Genomic DNA, 15,985 nt, shown 5'->3' with positions numbered 1-15,985 from the left:
CTGTTGGCTGATTATTGTTATCCCTAAACAATGGTGATATAAGATGTATATCACCATTATCTTATATATATAAGATATCACCCAAAATATAAGGTTTCAATAATTAAAGGATGAATGGGGGAGAGGAGCATGTGTATGCTTTCATAAAGGACCAGGATGGATAGCTGTAACTTATGAGACATATTTGTGGCCTTACGCCCAGAAACCTAATGTAGCTGGCTGTTCAAGGTCAGAAAGAGCCTAATTTCAAGCAGTGTCTATGTAGGAAAAGTACCTGTTTTGAATCCCCTGAGACAAGGGACCCGCTTGGTAAGGTTACCTAATGTCTACGAAACCAACAATATCGTACCATATTAACATACAATGGGGAGAAGACTATATAAGTTAAATTGTCCGGAGAAAACTTCAGATCCCGGGATCACGCTCATGTTCTATTGGCAATCTTTGTTACCTGAGAACCAATAAAACACTTTGCATCAACCCTGCTGAGTTCCAGTGCTGTTTTTACATCTTGAGAAGTGACTGAAGACGTACAGAACTTTTGTTTAAACAATTGGCGAGCTACAACCAGGAGAAGTTTGAGAGATCCACCACGGGCCTGTGGGAGGAGAGCACCTCGGAACACGCCTTGGCCAAACAAATTTATAAGGTAAGCAGAGTTTTTTTACACATCTGCTTAAATTCTGTGGGTTTCCGAGGTGTGAGCCCACCCAGCAGGCCAGGTAAACTGGTGCAATCTCTTCTTCAAAAGAACTTATTTCTTTTATTTAAAGCAATAAAACTATCAGAGCACTGAAACTCAGGTTTGATGCAAACATATTTAATGTTTGTATGTATTTTGTATGTCTTGTACTGCTATTGGTGTGGAAAGAATGAATGATTAATGTCTGTGCTTTCGTTTAGATTAGGTCACCTTGGTGTGTCATGTATTTGAATGTGTGAGACATATGTGATATAGTTGGTTTCCAGAGACAGTTAAATCAAAGGAAGACATCTAATATCGGGTGTGTCGTGTATTTGAATGTGTGAAATTATATGTGGTATGGATGGTCTCCTGAGACAGTTAAATCAAAGGCAGACATGGTATAAATGGTTTCCTGAGACAGTTAAATCAAAGGAAAAACAGGAGGTCCTCAGAGCAAGTTAGCTCTATTATAAGCCGGCAGACTCTCTTAGGGTAGGGACTCAAAGTACTTTGTCAATTAGATAACAACTGCGCGCATCGCTGGAATAGCGATAGATAACATCATTGGCCAGAACTTAATGCTTGTGAATATGCTTTTGTATCAGAATGAGTAGATATTAGACATATAAAGGACTGTGATTTACTGTAAATAGAGAAAAACACACACAGCGAAGTCTTTACATGCACCAGGAACATTAACATTAAATGTGGTAGAGTAAGGAAAGACAAGAGGCTTCAAATTGTCTGCTGGACTGGGCGATAGCTAGACCTGCGTATTGCTCCTGGAACTCCACGCCTTCACCTAAAACGTGATAGACGTGGCCGGCAGAGACAAGCGCAGCCTGGTTGTCGTTTGGGCAGCGGGTGATAACAATTTTTAAAAAAGAAGAAAAGCCTGTACATCTCTGTGAGCCCATAAGGCTTGACAGAGAAATGAACCTCTAATAACCTGGGCACTCCAACCAGGAATAAAGTGGGGTTGTTATGGAAAGAGGCCCGAAAAAATATATAAGTGAATAGCCACACTTATTCTGCCCCAGACAGAAAACCACATAGTTATAGATAAAGATAATGAGTAGATATTAGACATATAAAGGACTGTGATTTACTGTAAATAGAGAAAAACACACACAGCGAAGTCTTTACATGCACCAGGAACATTAACATTAAATGTGGTAGAGTAAGGAAAGACAAGAGGCTTCAAATTGTCTGCTGGACTGGGCGATAGCTAGACCTGCGTATTGCTCCTGGAACTCCACGCCTTCACCTAAAACGTGATAGACGTGGCCGGCAGAGACAAGCGCAGCCTGGTTGTCGTTTGGGCAGCGGGTGATAACAATTTTTAAAAAAGAAGAAAAGCCTGTACATCTCTGTGAGCCCATAAGGCTTGACAGAGAAATGAACCTCTAATAACCTGGGCACTCCAACCAGGAATAAAGTGGGGTTGTTATGGAAAGAGGCCCGAAAAAATATATAAGTGAATAGCCACACTTATTCTGCCCCAGACAGAAAACCACATAGTTATAGATAAAGATAAAAAAAAAACGTTTTGTAAGCCGATGGCAAGCTCAACTCCAATGTTTCATGATTTTCTTGGATCCTAAGTTGTGAGACATGCAAAGTTGTTGGTTGAACATATCCCTGAATCATTGATATTTGTGGATAGTTAAAAACAGTTATAAGTGATTAGAAAAGATTTGTGATTAATATATTCAGAAGCATCAGCGGATCATTTCTCATAGACTCTTTTTCTCTCTCCCTCTCAGACACACACACACACACACATCCTGTCTCTCCCTCTCAAACACGTACACCCACATTCTGTCTGTCTCTTTTTCACTCCCTCACACACACACACACACACACACACACCCATTCACTCCCAGTTCCATATACTCACACATACATACATCCACAAAACACGCATCGCACTCACACACACACGCACATTCTCATCACACACTCACACATAACCACTGAAAACACACACACATTCACATCCTCTCAGTCTTTGTCTTTTCTCCCCGTTTCAAATACCCCCACCCTGTCTCTATCTCACTCTCTCTTCTTCTCTCACACACACAAAAACACACACACACTCACTCCCTGTCACACACACACACATATATCCACAAACACTTTCACACACACCCACCCACTCACTCGTTCCCAGTTACACACACTCACGCACACACATACATCCACAAACACTCTTAACGTCCTTAAATCACACACACATACACCCACTCATTCAGACACACACACATGCGCACACATATATCCACAAACACTTTCACACACACACACCCACTCAGCCCCAGTTACACACACTCACGTACACACACTTCCACAAACACTCACTCTCATTCACGCACACACATACATCCACAAACACTCTTACACATATTTAAACTAACGTCCTTCAAACACACACACATACACCCATTCATTCTCAGTCACACACACACATACACACACACACACACTTGTTCCCAGTCACACATACACACACACACAAACACATATATCCACAAACATTTTCACACACACACACACACTCACGTACACATACTTCCACAAACACTCACTCTCATTTACGCACACACACACAAACATTTATTCTCGTTCCCTGTCACACACTTTCGCACCCTCTCTTATGGAGTTAGATTAGTTTCATAATTCAAACAAACAAACGCAACACGGTCCAAACAAACGTAACACGATTCATACAAACATAACACGATTCAAACCAACAAACGTAACACGATTCAAACAAACGTAACACGATTCACAAATGTATTTCGTGATTCACAAGTGTAACGCGATTCACAAATAAATGACCCTATTACATTCGTTTGCAACCTGACAAACACAAGTTACAAATCCCTGCATTCGTTGGTGTGAATCCCTGCATTCGTTCGTGTGGATTTTTGGAACTTTTCTGACGCGCTTAGATTCACAAATGCATTTTTTCTAAAAGATATCCTCTGCTGCCTATCAGATCGTCTCTTCCAATTGTAGCCAATCACATTACAGTAACGTGTCTATGTGGACTTCAACAACCTGCCATAATGACGGACATCGTCTCCTTCAGATCACGAGCAATGTCGTCTGGTAGCATATAGGTGAAACATTGCTTGTTAATCTTATTAAACCGATGATCATACGTGATTGAATATTGTTGAGAATGGCAGGATTCATGTTTAGTCATTTTCCGTGTTTCCTAGGCTAACGCAGAGCCCGTCTACCCATATTAGACATTCTCCGGTGATTGGCTAAAATTGGAGACATCTGATAGGCTGCAGAGGATATCTTTTAGAAAAAATGCATTTGTGAATCTAAGCGCGTCAGGAAAGTTCCAAAAATCCACACGAACGAATGCAGGGATTCACACCAACGAATGCAGGGATTTGTAACTTGTGTTTGTCAGGTTGCAAACGAATGTAATAGGGTCATTTATTTGTGAATCGCGTTACACTTGTGAATCACGAAATACATTTGTGAATCGTGTTACGTTTGTTTGAATTGTGTTACGTTTGTTGGTTTGAATCGTGTTATGTTTGTATGAATCGTGTTACGTTTGTTTGGATCGTGTTAAGTTTGTTTGAATCGTGTTGCGTTTGTTTGTTTGAATTATGAAACTAATCTAACTCCATACTCTCTCTGTGTATCGCTATTCCTTGTTGTTACTCGCTGAGTTGTGTTTGAAGTTACCGAACAATAGACACGGGCTTGGCGGAGAGTAGCGCCATCTGCAAAAGATAAGAGAACGACTGCTTTCACAACTAGGAGCAATGTTGTGTGTGTAAGAAGCAGGAAGCGGCTCCATAGTCAGACAGGAAGAGAGGCACTAGAGATTGTGTGTAATACTGACAGCAATCTGAAGTATCAGGGGACTGTGATTATAGTAAAGTAACACAGAACTGAATGAACAAGTAAAGTTATTGTTGAACACATTAAGGATCCTAGAGTTCCAGTTTTGAATACGGTCTGACATTTTATAAATTGGCATACCGATAACAGTGATATAAAACATCTTCTTACTTATTCTACTTTGATTAATGCACACAGACACAGTAGTATTTTTGATTAAAAATAATAATAATAAAAATAACAATTAAATAAAAATAACACACATTTGGAAAAGCTGAGAATTGACAGAACGCTCAACTGTTAAACTTAAAAACTTTGCAGATTGCCTAGTAACAAATTCTGCCCTATAAGAGCATTTTTCCCTGACGTATCTTAACAGAAACACAATTGGCTCAACTCTACAGGTCTGGCCCAGGTTGGAGCAGACCACAGTAGCCACTATCCTAGTGACGTCCGTTTAAAAGTGCCAGTAGGGCACACAATAGTAGTACGGGACAGGCCAGCCACACATCCATCTCTCAGTATCACCGTTGTTCCCAGTAGGCTAAGTGAGGATAGGAAGGTAGGATTATACTACCAGACCTCCCTAAGCAATAGACAAAAGAGGCTGGTGTAGGACCCCGACTAAGCTCCAGTGAGCTAACTGGGACAACTAATGAGCTATTATGTAGAAATTAAGAAAACTGACGACCAACCAGAGTTTCCCAGGTCCGGGATAGCAGAACACAACTCATTTATACAGGGATCATTCACGGGAAAAACTGTGGGAAGGCTTTGGACAGCCAGGTGACAGCTCCAATGGAGGTAATAAAAAATAAAGATGCCACCCAGACGACAAAAAGTTAATTAAACAGTTCATGATGAAATGGCATGCTCGCAATTCAGTTTGGCCGAAAGGAGGATCCTTTGATTTAGCGTGCTGTGAGGATGTGGAGGTCAACATAAGCCCCATAAATCTAAAGATTTGAAAGAAGACGAGGGAAAGGGAAGTGCTAGGTTGGTTTAGAAAGGAAGGACACAGACGCCAGCAGTGGCAAGAAAAAGACGGAAAATACGAAGTGATGAAAGAAGACAGAGAAAATAACCAATCCAACAGAGACAGGAATAAAGGAAGCACAGGGACAGAGCCCCACCGCACCAGTGTGGCCATTGGAGCCACCCCCGTATTTAGACTAACCCATTCAGAGTAGGACAGTATCCGTTTATGAACACAGGTCCTGAAGGAGAGACAATGACAGGTCAGCTACAGGGAGACCTTTAGACAACAGAGGTGGAGCCAACTTAAGAGGGTCTTATCATTAGGACAACATGACCATCCGGACGTCCAACCTAAGGAGTGTGAGGAAACTGACGCAGCACCTTCAATGCAACCATCAACAGATTGCACATTAGGGGCATGCCCCAAACAAAGCAGCAGAGAGCAATCGCTGGAAGAGGACAACGTCAATCAGAAATGTCAAGACTGGGAGGAGTCAATACAAAGGATGGAGTATGAAATAAACAACCTGAAGACAAAATTACGAAACCACAGTGACAAGATGTCCACACCCAGGCCAACACCTGAGGTCAGACCAAACGAGGACCCCCACAGCGCATGGCAACAACTCAGCGGCAGAGGGGCCGTGCACTTAAGTCATCACAAGCAACACACACATGAAGAACAAGAGCAGCACTGGGTGAGAGATGGAGGAAGACTTGGGAGAAGATCCAGCCTAACCGACAACCTAGATGTGAGGAGAACAGAAGATCCAGATGACCTGATCCAGCATTGCCTACTGGTGGTAAAAGGACCAAATGCACAACTGCCAAGAGTGGTGACCGGAAATCAAGTGGATAGCGCAGGGTTTGGAGGGCACCGCAACCAAGTATGGGCAGAGCTAAGGAAACACTACCCAGAGAAGATGGATCCCTCCAAGCTAGATGGCGAATTGCTGAAAGATGACCAATGTCCATCTAAGGTTCTGCATGCTTTTCAACACAAGTGGAGAATTGAGACTGGGAGTGCCTGGAACACAAACAACACCACACAGAGACTGTTTACGCTAAGGATGATAGAGGCATTGCTTCGAGATGTACAAAAGTGTCTAGACGGTATGGTAGGCCTGATGAGAATGGACTGGCCAAAACACATTCCAACAGTCCATCACGTCGGTAACTGTGGAGAAGAAAAACAGGAAGTGGAGGCCCAGGTTCCCGAGAACCCAACACCCCAGGCCCCAGTGACGTTCCAGCCATGACCCCAACCTCCTGCTCCACCAGGACCAGTGATGTTCCAGCCACAACTCCAACCTCCTGCTCCACCAGGACCAGTGATGTTCCAGCCACAACTCCAACCTCCTGCTCCATCAGGACCAGTGATGTTCCAGCCACAACTCCAACCTCCTGCTCCATCAGGACCAGTGCAGGCAGCACCAGTCAACCCCCCAGATTCCACACTGCCTACGATCCAAGAGCATGGCGGCCCCTCAGATGACAACTATCGGTCCTGGAAGGGAAGAGGTGGACCTATGCAATGTGGAGGGAGACCCCGTGGGGGAGGAAGACGAGGCCCACCCCCACAGCAAGATGGACAAACACAGTCCAACCCAAATCTGACGGACAAACAGCCACAAAATGCACGGAGGTGCTGGGGATGTGGACAACAAGGACATTACAAACAAGCCTGTCCAACAAACCCGCCTGTGGGGCCAGCGGCAGGCTGGCAATAGAGGTGCCCAGAGAAGCCTGAGGGGGAAACAATGTTGCCAGTCATCTCATTACAACCACGAGAAGAACCCACCATACCAGTTATAGTGAAAGGACCAGAATGTGCCTTCATGATGGACACAGGAGCGACGTACTCATGCATTGGAAAAAATGTCTTCAATCTCCCCCTCTCAAGTTCATCCATCCAAACTGTAGGCTTTTCTGGGAAAACACAAGTGATTCCACTTACGGAGCCACTCACAATGAAAATTGAAGGAAAAACGATTGTAGCGCCTCTACTGTACTTAGCGCATACTCCCATCAATCTATTAAGAAAATACATTCTCTGCATATTAAAAGCCAATATTGTGTGCACCCAAAGCGGCCTGCGAGTGGAGTTCCAAGAAGATCCCTCAGCAAACCAGATGATGCCACTGACGGTTGAAAAAGGAACTACAACATGTCTTAAGTCCACTAATGAATGTAAATACTCAAAAATCCCCAGAGCCAGACACCACCACTAGCGTACTGGCTACAATTGTGGCCCCACAAGAATCTTCATTGATCCAGTCATGGGAAGAATGGGAGCCATGGATCCAAGCACTAGTAGGGAAACCAAGACCACAACAAATGCTGCTCCTCTGCACTCTTCTATATGACAAACATCAAAGTCACACGGACTATTTTATTTTATGTATTCATTTGTTTTGCAGGGACATAGCACACCAATCAACAGCAAAACTGTATGTTAGTCAGTCTGCTGTCCCTTGCCAGATGTTTGAAGGCAGCCTAAAATTATGGATAGAGTTGATAAAAAAACTAAAAATTACTCTATCAACGGCCAGGATATCTTTGTAGGCCCCGAAGGAGCTGCCACAGCTAGAACACTCCCACCAGAATAAAAAAAATATATTAAAAAAAAAATATTTATAATATTTATAATAATAATTATATAATTATATTAAATACAGGATTCTGCCCCTACGTTACATTAAAGACAATCTCGTGAATTAGGACCAATACTAAGAGGAGCTTTACAGGCATTAGAATGGAGGCCCACAAATAATACACATATCCCCTGACACGTTATTATAGAATTTCAGTAAAGTTAGGGACAGCTGAGACAGTGGTAGTGAATATAAAAACACCAACAAAACTATTTAAATGTAAAAATATAATGTATGTCAACTTTGATAGCATTTATTAGGACAGAAACCCCCCACGTTATGATTAAAACATAAGACAGATGTAGGTTATATAAAGCCAGCAGAACTCATACATGTAAAAGTAAAGCAAGGAGCAAGATTACCCTACCAGAGACAACACCCTCTCCGACACCACGCTATAGACAGGATTAGGTCCACTATTAAGGATCTAGTGAATGCAGGAGCCCTAGAAACAAAACGCTCCTGTAAAACACCCATCTTTCCAATACAGAAGCCACACTCTAATGATTATCGATTGGTACATGATCTGCGGGCTATTAACTCCATTGGAGACGTTCTAAAGGTGATTGTTCCTGATAACCACACCATACTATCCAACATTCTGCCAGGCACCAAATGGCACACAGTTGTTGACCTGTGCTTTTTTCTATTTCAGTACAGTCAGACTCACAACACCTGTTTGCTTTCACCTTTGAAGGTAAACCAATTACTTACACCCGATTGCCCCAGGGATTCCTAGACAGTCTAGCTGTGTTTCATCAATGTTGGCCCAGAACTTGCAGAATCTGCAGGTTACCAGTACCGTTATCCAGTAGGCTACATAAAGTAAGTAGGGACAAGTTACAGTTTGTGTCAGACGACAGTTGATTTTCTGGGCAGGCAGCTCAGTGAGGATAGGAGACAGATAGCCCTGTCACAGATTGACACCATAGCCAAGGCTCCGAAACATCAGACGATAGGGTAAATGCTTACCTTGTTGGAAATGACGGGATACAGCAGACCAAGGATTTGTGATTATGCCCTCAAATCAGCACCTTTGCGAGCCCTTACTGGGGCTGCAGGGCAGGCAAGTAATGCTGCTACATTGCAGTGGACCAAAGAGGTGGAGGGAGCTTTTTAGCTCTCAAAAGTGACATGCAATCCGCCCTCACCCTTGGCAGTCCCGTTTACTCAAAACCATTTCATCTATATGTTGCAGAACGATCTGGATATCCTACTGCTGTATTGTTGAAAGACACGCCCATGGGGAAACAACCATTAGCCTATTACAGTACACAACTAGATAATGTTGCTATCAAAGACTAGCAGCCACTGTTCTTTGGTTTCAACACATCCCATCAACTATATGCCTTATTCACAACCCCACATTTAGTTTTAAAACAGGCCAGAAGAACTGATTGCGAGGTCATACTGTCAGCTCCAGAACTAACCATTCAAAGGTGTGGCACGGTGAACCCATACCTGTGTTCATGTCACTGATGTCTTTGCTATTAGGGATGCGCATGGTGGTCACCATTGCGCCAGGGGGGTGATTATGGATCACTTTCAAGTCGTTCGGGGGTCATCATATTTAGCAGCCACAGTTGATAGTGTTACGCGAATGCAAAGTATGTGAACATTATAATATCAGGAAAGCATTTTCCGCTCCCATTTCACACAGTCCAACAGCAGACGGACCATTTAGACATCTAATAATAGCCTATGTAGACAAGATGCAACGTATAAAAAGACTGAGATACATCCTGGTAGTGATCTGTCGGTTCAGTAGATGGGTAGAGGCAGTGCAAATTGTAGATCCAGATTCCTGATCAGTAGCAACATTTTCTGTGTAGAGAGGTCTTTCCAAGATTTGGGATCCTGGATAGCATAAGCTCAGACAATGGACTGCATTTTGTGGCCGAAACACTTAAATTGGTATAAAAACTGTTAACAATCAGACAAAGGTCTGGCAGTGTTTATCATCCCCAGTCACAAGGGACAGTGGGGAGAGCCAACGGTACCTTGAAAACCAAGGTAGCAAAGATCGTGGCTGATGATAACTTAAACTGGGTAGGCCTACAGACCTTACCGCCGGCACTAATGATAATGCGCCCGAGTACTAACCGCCTGAAAACCAACCGCCTGAATACTAACCACCTGAGTACTAACCACCTGACATTTATAACACCGCATGAGATGGCTACGGGAAGACTTCTTCCAGTTCCTTATTTAAGAGAACCCATTGAGGGTCCCTCACTTGAAGGAATTGGGAAGGGAGGTAATGTTTCAACAGGCGAAAGATGTCACCAAGGAAAGGGAAGCAGAGATTCCAGAGAACCAGCAGACGGTTGCACCTGGAGATTGGGTCTACGCGAAGATGAACATGGAAGACGATCCCAACCGGCTGACTGACCAACAACCCAGACCGCCAGCAGAGACCCATCTCCACCAGACCCACTGGACCAAGCCCCTATGTGGCCACCACCTTTTAGCTCACCAGGACCATCACACCGGATCTAGCGGCTCAATGACCCAGGAACCACCAGGCTACGATCCAATGACCAACCACCACCTCCAGGAGTCCAGACCATGGAAGTTGAAGCAGAGGATCCAACGGGAGGAGAATCCCAGATGGAGACACGGATGAAGACACGACAACCTGCTCACTGGACCCTGGACCGATGAGACCACACGGCGGATTGGAGACGTGTCACTGACTAAGTTGAAGAGCCCCCAGAGACGGGTGTCCAAAAAGATATCACAACGTTTCAACACTGCATGAAGGAGAGGACTAGTTTCTGTTCCCCTTTTTGTTTTGTTGTCACCATATTGTATTTGTTTTGCTGTCGTTGCAGCATTTTTGTATTGATGTCATTGTTTGTTTTGTTTGTCTTGTAAACTGTTCAGAGATACCCTTAAAGTTTAGGCCCTCAGCACAGGGATGCAGGGTTATGAGGGATGGGTTGAGGTGTTATTGTTAATTGCAACTTACTTCTGCAGGGTGCAGCAATGATGCATGACCCAGTTGCTCACTAGCCCATCATATGACCAACAGTCCTTGTGTGAGAGATATTTCAGTCATAATGAAACGTAACACACGCTTATGCAAAGAAACTGACCAATTTCTATGAGTAGTAGGAACTCAGTGCTAAGCTACTCAGTGTGGCCGGTGGAGGAGCAGGAAGCTAGCGATGACTCGGTTTGTCTTATATACTCAGGTAATGATGGGAACAGGTGTTCATATAACATCATCTTTATTTCTCCCTCCCTCCCTCCCTCCCTCCCTCCCTCCCTCCCTCCCTCCCTCCCTCCCTCCCTCCCTCCCTCCCTCCCTCCCTCCCTCCCTCCCTCCCTCCCTCCCTCCCTCCCTCCCTCCCTCCTGCTCTGAGAGCCCAGTCATATTACTGGTCATAAATGTGGTGTTTACAGTGTATGCATGCATGTGTTTATGTGTGTGTCCATGTGTGTGTGTGTGTGTCCATGTGTGTGTCTAGGGTCACTGGGTCACCAACAAACACACAGCAGGTGTTCTGTCATTCTGTATCAAACATCTTTATTTCTCCCTTCCCTCCCTCCCTCCCTCCCTCCCTCCCTCCCTCCCTCCCTCCCTCCCTCCCTCCCTCCCTCCCTCCCTCCCTCCCTCCCTCCCTCCCTCCCTCCTGCTCTGAGAGCCCAGTCATATTACTGGTCATAAATGTAGTATTTAGAGTGTTTGTATGCATGCATATTTGTGTGTGTCCATGTGTGTGTGTGTGTGTGTGTGTGTGTGTGTGTCCATGTGTGTTTGTGTGTCTAGGGCCACTGGGTCACTAACAAACACATAGCAGGTCTTCTGTCATCCTGTATAAAACATCTTTATTCTCCCTCCCTCCCTCCCTCCCTCCCTCCCTCCCTCCCTCCCTCCCTCCCTCCCTCCCTCCCTCCCTCCCTCCCTCCCTCCCTCCCTCCCTCTCTGCTCTGAGAGCCCAGTCATATTACTGGTCATAAATGTGGTGTTTACAGTGTATGCATGCATGTGTGTGTGTGTGTGTTTGTGTGTCCATGTGTGTGTCTAGGGTCACTGGGTCACCAACAAACACAAAGCAGGTGTTCTGTCATCCTGTATAAAACATCTTTATTTCTCCCTCCCTCCCTCCCTCCCTCCCTCCCTCCCTCCCTCCCTCCCTCCCTCCCTCCCTCCCTCCCTCCCTCCCTCCCTCCCTCCCTCCCTGTTCTGAGAGCCCAGTCATATTACAGGTCATAAATGTGGTGTTTACAGTGTATGCATGCATGTGTGTGTGTGTGTGTCCAAGTGTGTGTGTGTCCATGTGTGTGTCTAAGGTCACCAACAAACACAGAGTAGGTGTTCTGTCGTCATGTATAACACATCTTTATGTCTCCCTCCCTCCCTCCCTCCCTCCCTCCCTCCCTCCCTCCCTCCCTCCCTCCCTCCCTCCCTCCCTCCCTCCCTCCCTCCCTCCTGCTCTGAGAGCCCAGTCATATTACCGGTCATAAATGTGGTGTTTACAGTGTATGCATACATGTGTTTGTGTTTGTGTCCATGTGTGTGTGTGTCCATGTGTGTGTCTAGGGTCACTGGGTCACCAACAAACACACAGCAGTTGTTCTGTCATCTTGTATAAAACATCTTCATCCCTCCCTCCCTCCCTCCCTCCCTCCCTCCCTCCCTCCCTCCCTCCCTCCCTCCCTCCCTGCCTCCCCTCCCTCCCTCCCTCCCTCCCTCCCTGCCTGCCTCCCTCCCTCCCTCCCTCCCTCCCTCCCTCCCTCCCTCCCTCCCTCCCTCCCTCCCTCCCTCCCTCCCTCCTGCTCTGAGAGCCCAGTCATATTACTGGTCATAAATGTGGTGTTTACAGTGCAGGCATGCATGTGTGTGTGTCCATGTCTGTGTCCATGTGTGTGTGTGTGTCCATGTGTGTGTCTAGGGTCACTGGGTCACCAACAAACACACAGCAGGTGTTGTGTCATCATGTATAAAACATCTGTATTTCTCCCTTTCTCCCTCCCTCCCTCCCTCCCTCCCTCCCTCCCTCCCTCCCTCCCTCCCTCCCTCCCTCCCTCCCTCCCTCCCTCCCTCCCTCCCTCCCTCCTGCTCTGAGAGCCCAGTCATATTACTGGTCATAAATGTGGTGTTTACAGTGCAGGCATGCATGTGTGTGTGTCCATGTGTGTGTCCATGTGTGTGTGTGTGTCCATGTGTGTGTCTAGGGTCACTGGGTCACCAACAAACACACAGCAGTTGTTCTGTCATCTTGTATAAAACATCTTCATTTCTCCCTCCCTCCCCCCCTCCCTCCCTCCCTCCCTCCCTCCCTCCCTCCCTCCCTCCCTCCTGCTCTGAGAGCCCAGTCATATTATTGGTCATAAATGGGTGTTTACAGTGTATGCATGCATGTGTGTGTGTGTGTGTGTACATGTGTGTGTGTGTTTCCATGTGTGTGTCTAGGGTCACTGGGTCACCAACAAACACACAGCAGGTGTTGTGTCATCATGTATAAAACATCTCCCTCCCTCCCTCCCTCCCTCCCTCCCTCCCTCCCTCCCTCCCTCCCTCCCTCCCTCCCTCCCTCCCTCCCTCCCTCCCTCCCTCCCTCCCTCCCTCCCTCCCTCCCTCCTGCTCTGAGAGCCCAGTCATATTACTGGTCATAAATGTGGTGTTTACAGTGCATGCATGCATGTGTGTGTGTCCATGTTTGTGTCCATGTGTGTGTGTGTGTCCATGTGTGTGTGTGTGTCCATGTGTGTGTCTAGGGTCACTGGGTCACCAACAAACACACAGCAGTTGTTCTGTCATCTTGTATAAAACATCTTCATTTCTCCCTCCCTCCCCCCCCCTCCCTCCCTCCCTCCCTCCCTCCCTCCCTCCCTCCCTCCCCCCCTCCCTCCCTCCCTCCTGCTCTGAGAGCCCAGTCATATTATTGGTCATAAATGGGTGTTTACAGTGTATGCATGCATGTGTGTGTGTGTGTGTGTACATGTGTGTGTGTGTTTCCATGTGTGTGTCTAGGGTCACTGGGTCACCAACAAACACACAGCAGGTGTTGTGTCATCATGTATAAAACATCTTCATCCCTCCCTCCCTCCCTCCCTCCCTCCCTCCCTCCCTGCCTCCCTCCCTCCCTCCCTCCCTCCCTCCCTCCCTCCCTCCCTGCCTCCCTCCCTCCCTCCCTCCTGCTCTGAGAGCCCAGTCATATTACTGGTCATAAATGTGGTGTTTACAGTGCAGGCATGCATGTGTGTGTGTCCATGTGTGTGTCCATGTGTGTGTGTGTGTCCATGTGTGTGTCTAGGGTCACTGGGTCACCAACAAACACACAGCAGTTGTTCTGTCATCTTGTATAAAACATCTTCATTTCTCCCTCCCTCCCCCCCCCTCCCTCCCTCCCTCCCTCCCCCCCTCCCTCCCTCCCTCCTGCTCTGAGAGCCCAGTCATATTACTGGTCATAAATGGGTGTTTACAGTGTATGCATGCATGTGTGTGTGTGTGTACATGTGTGTATGTGTTTCCATGTGTGTGTCTAGGGTCACTGGGTCACCAACAAACACACAGCAGGTGTTGTGTCATCATGTATAAAACATCTTCATCCCTCCCTCCCTCCCTCCCTCCCTCCCTCCCTCCCTCCCTCCCTCCCTCCCTCCCTCCCTCCCTCCCTCCCTCCCTCCTGCTCTGAGAGCCCAGTCATATTACTGGTCATAAATGTGGTGTTTACAGTGCAGGCATGCATGTGTGTGTGTCCATGTGTGTGTCCATGTGTGTGTGTGTGTCCATGTGTGTGTCTAGGGTCACTGGGTCACCAACAAACACATAGCAGTTGTTCTGTCATCTTGTATAAAACATCTTCATTTCTCCCTCCCTCCCTCCCTCCCCCCCTCCCTCCCTCCCTCCCTCCCTCCCTCCCTCCCTCCCTCCCTCCCTCCCTCCCTCCTGCTCTGAGAGCCCAGTCATATTATTGGTCATAAATGGGTGTTTACAGTGTATGCATGCATGTGTGTGTGTGTGTGTGTACATGTGTGTGTGTGTTTCCATGTGTGTGTCTAGGGTCACTGGGTCACCAACAAACACACAGCAGGTGTTGTGTCATCATGTATAAAAAATCTTTATTTCTCCCTCCCTCCCCCCCCTCCCTCCCTCCCTCCCTCCCTCCCTCCCTCCCTCCCTCCCTCCCTCCCTCCCTCCCTCCCTCCCTCCCTCCCTCCCTCCTGCTCTGAGAGCCCAGTCATATTACTGGTCATAAATGTGGTGTTTAGAGTGCATGCAGGCATGTGTGTGTGTCCATGTGTGTGTCCATGTGTGTGTGTCCATGTGTGTGTCCATGTGTGTGTGTGTGTCCATGTGTGTGTCTAGGGTCACTGGGTCACCAACAAACACACAGCAGTTGTTCTGTCATCTTGTATAAAACATCTTCATCCCTCCCTCCCTCCCTCCCTCCCTCCCTCCCTCCCTCCCTCCCTCCCTCCCTCCCTCCCTCCCTCCCTCCCTCCCTCCCTCCCTCCCTCCCTCCCTCCCTCCCTCCCTCCCTCCCTCCCTCCTGCTCTGAGAGCCCAGTCATATTACTGGTGATAAATGTGGTGTTTACAGTGCAGGCATGCATGTGTGTGTGTCCATGTGTGTGTCCATGTGTGTGTTTGTGTCCATGTGTGTGCGTGTGTCCATGTGTGTGTCTAGGGTCACTGGGTCACCAACAAACACACAGCAGTTGTTCTGTCATCTTGTATAAAACATCTTCATTTCTCCCTCCCTCCCTCCCTCCCTCCCTCCCTCCCTCCCTCCCTCCCTCCCTCCCTCCCTCCCTCCCTCCCTCCCTCCCTACCTCCCTTC

General features: G+C 46.9%; 2 protein-coding genes across 9 annotated transcripts in view; both read right to left on the bottom strand.

Moving 5' to 3' along the window:
• The window catches only part of LOC124471292 (NACHT, LRR and PYD domains-containing protein 12-like), a 1,476,309-nt gene that overhangs the window by 274,579 nt on the left and 1,185,745 nt on the right, over positions 1-15,985 (bottom strand). The gene's annotated exons all lie outside the window — the stretch shown is intronic.
• LOC124471307 (NACHT, LRR and PYD domains-containing protein 6-like) overlaps positions 1-15,985 on the bottom strand; it is a 332,215-nt gene that overhangs the window by 273,600 nt on the left and 42,630 nt on the right. The window lies entirely within an intron of this gene.

The sequence above is a fragment of the Hypomesus transpacificus genome, chromosome 9 (assembly GCF_021917145.1).
Source record: "Hypomesus transpacificus isolate Combined female chromosome 9, fHypTra1, whole genome shotgun sequence".
Classification (NCBI taxonomy): domain Eukaryota; kingdom Metazoa; phylum Chordata; class Actinopteri; order Osmeriformes; family Osmeridae; genus Hypomesus; species Hypomesus transpacificus.
Note: the sequence above shows the minus strand (reverse complement) of the source record. Positions and strands in the feature narration are given on the sequence as shown.